This window comes from Mycteria americana, unplaced genomic scaffold (assembly GCF_035582795.1).
Source record: "Mycteria americana isolate JAX WOST 10 ecotype Jacksonville Zoo and Gardens unplaced genomic scaffold, USCA_MyAme_1.0 Scaffold_37, whole genome shotgun sequence".
Classification (NCBI taxonomy): domain Eukaryota; kingdom Metazoa; phylum Chordata; class Aves; order Ciconiiformes; family Ciconiidae; genus Mycteria; species Mycteria americana.
This window is the reverse complement of record NW_027445624.1, coordinates 1,120,644-1,126,849: the sequence shown is the minus strand read 5'-3', so window position 1 is coordinate 1,126,849 and position 6,206 is coordinate 1,120,644.

Here is a 6,206-nt window from a genome sequence, read left to right as displayed (position 1 = left end):
TCCCTTGGAACTGCATTCGCTGCCACACAGACATTCGCGCTCTGCTAAAGCATTGCTTCCTAATGGGGCAACACTCTGTATCTCTCTGTGGCAGAGCCCGGCTGCCAAATTGGAAACGTCCAGAGATTGCGCCCACAGGAAAGCTGCCAGCACTGAAAGCTCTAGCTGGTTTTCACTGTCCCTTGGAACTGCATTCGCTGCCACACAGACATTCGCGCTCTGCTAAAGCTTAACTTGGTAATTGGGCAACACTCTGTATCTCTCTGTGGCAGAGCCCGGCTGCCAAATTGGAAACGTCCAGAGATTGCGCCCACAGGAAAGCTGCCAGCACTGAAAGCTCTAGCTGGTTTTCACTGTCCCTTGGAACTGCATTCGCTGCCACACAGACATTCGCGCTCTGCTAAAGCATTGCTTCCTAATGGGGCAACACTCTGTATCTCTCTCTGGCAGAGCCCGGCTGCCAAATTGGAAACGTCCAGAGATTGCGCCCACAGGAAAGCTGCCAGCACTGAAAGCTCTAGCTGGTTTTCACTGTCCCTTGGAACTGCATTCGCTGCCACACAGACATTCGCGCTCTGCTAAAGCATTGCTTCCTAATGGGGCAACACTCTGTATCTCTCTCTGGCAGAGCCCGGCTGCCAAATTGGAAACGTCCAGAGATTGCGCCCACAGGAAAGCTGCCAGCACTGAAAGCTCTAGCTGGTTTTCACTGTCCCTTGGAACTGCATTCGCTGCCACACAGACATTCGCGCTCTGCTAAAGCATTGCTTCCTAATGGGGCAACACTCTGTATCTCTCTCTGGCAGAGCCTGCGTGCCAAATTGGAAACGTCCAGACATTGCGCCCACAGGAAAGCTGCCAGCACTGAAAGCTCTAGCTGGTTTTCACTGTCCCTTGGAACTGCATTCGCTGCCACACAGACATTCGTGCTCAGCTATAGCATTGCTTGGTAAGGGGGCAACATTCTTTATCTCTCTGTGGCAGAGCCCGGCTGCCAAATTGGAAACGTCCAGAGATTGCGCCCACAGGAAAGCTGCCAGCACTGAAAGCTCTAGCTGGTTTTCACTGTCCCTTGGAACTGCATTCGCTGCCACACAGACATTCGCGCTCTGCTAAAGCATTGCTTCGTAATGGGGCAACACTCTCTATCTCTCTCTGGCAGAGCCCGGCTGCCAAATTGGAAACGTCCAGAGATTGCGCCCACAGGAAAGCTGCCAGCACTGAAAGCTCTAGCTGGTTTTCACTGTCCCTTGGAACTGCATTCGCTGCCACACAGACATTCGCGCTCAGCTAAAGCATTGCTTCGTAATGGGGCAACACTCTGTATCTCTCTCTGGCAGAGCCCGGCTGCCAAATTGGAAACGTCCAGAGATTGCGCCCACAGGAAAGCTGCCAGCACTGAAAGCTCTAGCTGGTTTTCACTGTCCCTTGGAACTGCATTCGCTGCCACACAGACATTCGTGCTCAGCTATAGCATAGCTTGGTAAGGGGGCAACATTCTGTCTCTCTCTGTGGCAGAGCCCGGCTGCCAAATTGGAAACGTCCAGAGATTGCGCCCACAGGAAAGCTGCCAGCACTGAAAGCTCTAGCTGGTTTTCACTGTCCCTTGGAACTGCATTCGCTGCCACACAGACATTCGCGCTCAGCTAAAGCATTGCTTCGTAATGGGGCAACACTCTGTATCTCTCTGTGGCAGAGCCCGGCTGCCAAATTGGAAACGTCCAGAGATTGCGCCCACAGGAAAGCTGCCAGCACTGAAAGCTCTAGCTGGTTTTCACTGTCCCTTGGAACTGCATTCGCTGCCACACAGACATTCGCGCTCAGCTATAGCATTGCTTCGTAATGGGGCAACACTCTGTATCTCTCTCTGGCAGAGCCCGGCTGCCAAATTGGAAACGTCCAGAGATTGCGCCCACAGGAAAGCTGCCAGCACTGAAAGCTCTAGCTGGTTTTCACTGTCCCTTGGAACTGCATTCGCTGCCACACAGACATTCGCGCTCAGCTAAAGCATTGCTTCGTAATGGGGCAACACTCTGTATCTCTCTCTGGCAGAGCACGGCTGCCAAATTGGAAACGTCCAGAGATTGCGCCCACAGGAAAGCTGCCAGCACTGAAAGCTCTATCTGGTTTTCACTGTCCCTTGGAACTGCATTCGCTGCCACACAGACATTCGCGCTCAGCTAAAGCATTGCTTCCTAATGGGGCAACACTCTGTATCTCTCTCTGGCAGAGCCCGCCTGCCAAATTGGAAACGTCCAGAGATTGCGCCCACAGGAAAGCTGCCAGCACTGAAAGCTCTAGCTGGTTTTCACTGTCCCTTGGAACTGCATTCGCTGCCACACAGACATTCGCGCTCAGCTAAAGCATTGCTTCGTAATGGGGCAACACTCTGTATCTCTCTGTGGCAGAGCCCGGCTGCCAAATTGGAAACGTCCAGAGATTGCGCCCACAGGAAAGCTGCCAGCACTGAAAGCTCTAGCTGGTTTTCACTGTCCCTTGGAACTGCATTCGCTGCCACACAGACATTCGCGCTCAGCTATAGCATTGCTTCGTAATGGGGCAACACTCTGTATCTCTCTCTGGCAGAGCCCGGCTGCCAAATTGGAAACGTCCAGAGATTGCGCCCACAGGAAAGCTGCCAGCACTGAAAGCTCTAGCTGGTTTTCACTGTCCCTTGGAACTGCATTCGCTGCCACACAGACATTCGCGCTCAGCTAAAGCATTGCTTCGTAATGGGGCAACACTCTGTATCTCTCTCTGGCAGAGCACGGCTGCCAAATTGGAAACGTCCAGAGATTGCGCCCACAGGAAAGCTGCCAGCACTGAAAGCTCTATCTGGTTTTCACTGTCCCTTGGAACTGCATTCGCTGCCACACAGACATTCGCGCTCAGCTAAAGCATTGCTTCCTAATGGGGCAACACTCTGTATCTCTCTCTGGCAGAGCCCGCCTGCCAAATTGGAAACGTCCAGAGATTGCGCCCACAGGAAAGCTGCCAGCACTGAAAGCTCTAGCTGGTTTTCACTGTCCCTTGGAACTGCATTCGCTGCCACACAGACATTCGCGCTCAGCTAAAGCATTGCTTCGTAATGGGGCAACACTCTGTATCTCTCTGTGGCAGAGCCCGGCTGCCAAATTGGAAACGTCCAGAGATTGCGCCCACAGGAAATCTGCCAGCACTGAAAGCTCTAGCTGGTTTTCACTGTCCCTTGGAACTGCATTCGCTGCCACACAGACATTCGCGCTCTGCTAAAGCATTGCTTCCTAATGGGGCAACACTCTGTATCTCTCTCTGGCAGAGCCCGCCTGCCAAATTGGAAACGTCCAGAGATTGCGCCCACAGGAAAGCTGCCAGCACTGAAAGCTCTAGCTGGTTTTCACTGTCCCTTGGAACTGCATTCGCTGCCACACAGACATTCGCGCTCTACTAAAGCATTGCTTCGTAATGGGGCAACACTCTGTATCTCTCTGTGGCAGAGCCCGACTGCCAAATTGGAAACGTCCAGAGATTGCGCCCACAGGAAAGCTGCCAGCACTGAAAGCTCTAGCTGGTTTTCACTGTCCCTTGGAACTGCATTCGCTGCCACACAGACATTCGCGCTCTGCTAAAGCTTAACTTGGTAATTGGGCAACACTCTGTATCTCTCTGTGGCAGAGCCCGGCTGCCAAATTGGAAACGTCCAGAGATTGCGCCCACAGGAAAGCTGCCAGCACTGAAAGCTCTAGCTGGTTTTCACTGTCCCTTGGAACTGCATTCGCTGCCACACAGACATTCGCGCTCTGCTAAAGCATTGCTTCGTAATGGGGCAACACTCTCTATCTCTCTCTGGCAGAGCCCGGCTGCCAAATTGGAAACGTCCAGAGATTGCGCCCACAGGAAAGCTGCCAGCACTGAAAGCTCTAGCTGGTTTTCACTGTCCCTTGGAACTGCATTCGCTGCCACACAGACATTCGCGCTCTGCTAAAGCATTGCTTCGTAATGGGGCAACACTCTGTATCTCTCTCTGGCAGAGCCTGCGTGCCAAATTGGAAACGTCCAGAGATTGCGCCCACAGGAAAGCTGCCAGCACTGAAAGCTCTAGCTGGTTTTCACTGTCCCTTGGAACTGCATTCGCTGCCACACAGACATTCGTGCTCAGCTATAGCATTGCTTGGTAAGGCGGCAACATTCTTTATCTCTCTGTGGCAGAGCCCGGCTGCCAAATTGGAAACGTCCAGAGATTGCGCCCACAGGAAAGCTGCCAGCACTGAAAGCTCTAGCTGGTTTTCACTGTCCCTTGGAACTGCATTCGCTGCCACACAGACATTCGCGCTCTGCTAAAGCATTGCTTCCTAATGGGGCAACACTCTGTATCTCTCTCTGGCAGAGCCCGGCTGCCAAATTGGAAACGTCCAGAGATTGCGCCCACAGGAAAGCTGCCAGCACTGAAAGCTCTAGCTGGTTTTCACTGTCCCTTGGAACTGCATTCGCTGCCACACAGACATTCGCGCTCAGCTAAAGCATTGCTTCGTAATGGGGCAACACTCTGTATCTCTCTCTGGCAGAGCCCGGCTGCCAAATTGGAAACGTCCAGAGATTGCGCCCACAGGAAAGCTGCCAGCACTGAAAGCTCTAGCTGGTTTTCACTGTCCCTTGGAACTGCATTCGCTGCCACACAGACATTCGCGCTCTGCTAAAGCATTGCTTCGTAATGGGGCAACACTCTGTATCTCTCTCTGGCAGAGCCCGGCTGCCAAATTGGAAACGTCCAGAGATTGCGCCCACAGGAAAGCTGCCAGCACTGAAAGCTCTAGCTGGTTTTCACTGTCCCTTGGAACTGCATTCGCTGCCACACAGACATTCGCGCTCTGCTAAAGCATTGCTTCGTAATGGGGCAACACTCTGTATCTCTCTCTGGCAGAGCCCGGCTGCCAAATTGGAAACGTCCAGAGATTGCGCCCACAGGAAAGCTGCCAGCACTGAAAGCTCTAGCTGGTTTTCACTGTCCCTTGGAACTGCATTCGCTGCCACACAGACATTCGTGCTCAGCTATAGCATTGCTTGGTAAGGGGGCAACATTCTGTCTCTCTCTGTGGCAGAGCCCGGCTGCCAAATTGGAAACGTCCAGAGATTGCGCCCACAGGAAAGCTGCCAGCACTGAAAGCTCTAGCTGGTTTTCACTGTCCCTTGGAACTGCATTCGCTGCCACACAGACATTCGCGCTCTGCTAAAGCATTGCTTCGTAATGGGGCAACACTCTGTATCTCTCTGTGGCAGAGCCCGGCTGCCAAATTGGAAACGTCCAGAGATTGCGCCCACAGGAAAGCTGCCAGCACTGAAAGCTCTAGCTGGTTTTCACTGTCCCTTGGAACTGCATTCGCTGCCACACAGACATTCGTGCTCAGCTATAGCATTGCTTGGTAAGGGGGCAACATTCTGTCTCTCTCTGTGGCAGAGCCCGGCTGCCAAATTGGAAACGTCCAGAGATTGCGCCCACAGGAAAGCTGCCAGCACTGAAAGCTCTAGCTGGTTTTCACTGTCCCTTGGAACTGCATTCGCTGCCACACAGACATTCGCGCTCTGCTAAAGCATTGCTTCGTAATGGGGCAACACTCTGTATCTCTCTCTGGCAGAGCCCGGCTGCCAAATTGGAAACGTCCAGAGATTGCGCCCACAGGAAAGCTGCCAGCACTGAAAGCTCTAGCTGGTTTTCACTGTCCCTTGGAACTGCATTCGCTGCCACACAGACATTCGCGCTCTGCTAAAGCATTGCTTCCTAATGGGGCAACACTCTGTATCTCTCTGTGGCAGAGCCCGGCTGCCAAATTGGAAACGTCCAGAGATTGCGCCCACAGGAAAGCTGCCAGCACTGAAAGCTCTAGCTGGTTTTCACTGTCCCTTGGAACTGCATTCGCTGCCACACAGACATTCGCGCTCTGCTAAAGCTTAACTTGGTAATTGGGCAACACTCTGTATCTCTCTGTGGCATAGCCCGGCTGCCAAATTGGAAACGTCCAGAGATTGCGCCCACAGGAAAGCTGCCAGCACTGAAAGCTCTAGCTGGTTTTCACTGTCCCTTGGAACTGCATTCGCTGCCACACAGACATTCGCGCTCTGCTAAAGCATTGCTTCGTAATGGGGCAACACTCTCTATCTCTCTCTGGCAGAGCCCGGCTGCCAAATTGGAAACGTCCAGAGATTGCGCCCACAGGAAAGCTGCCAGCACT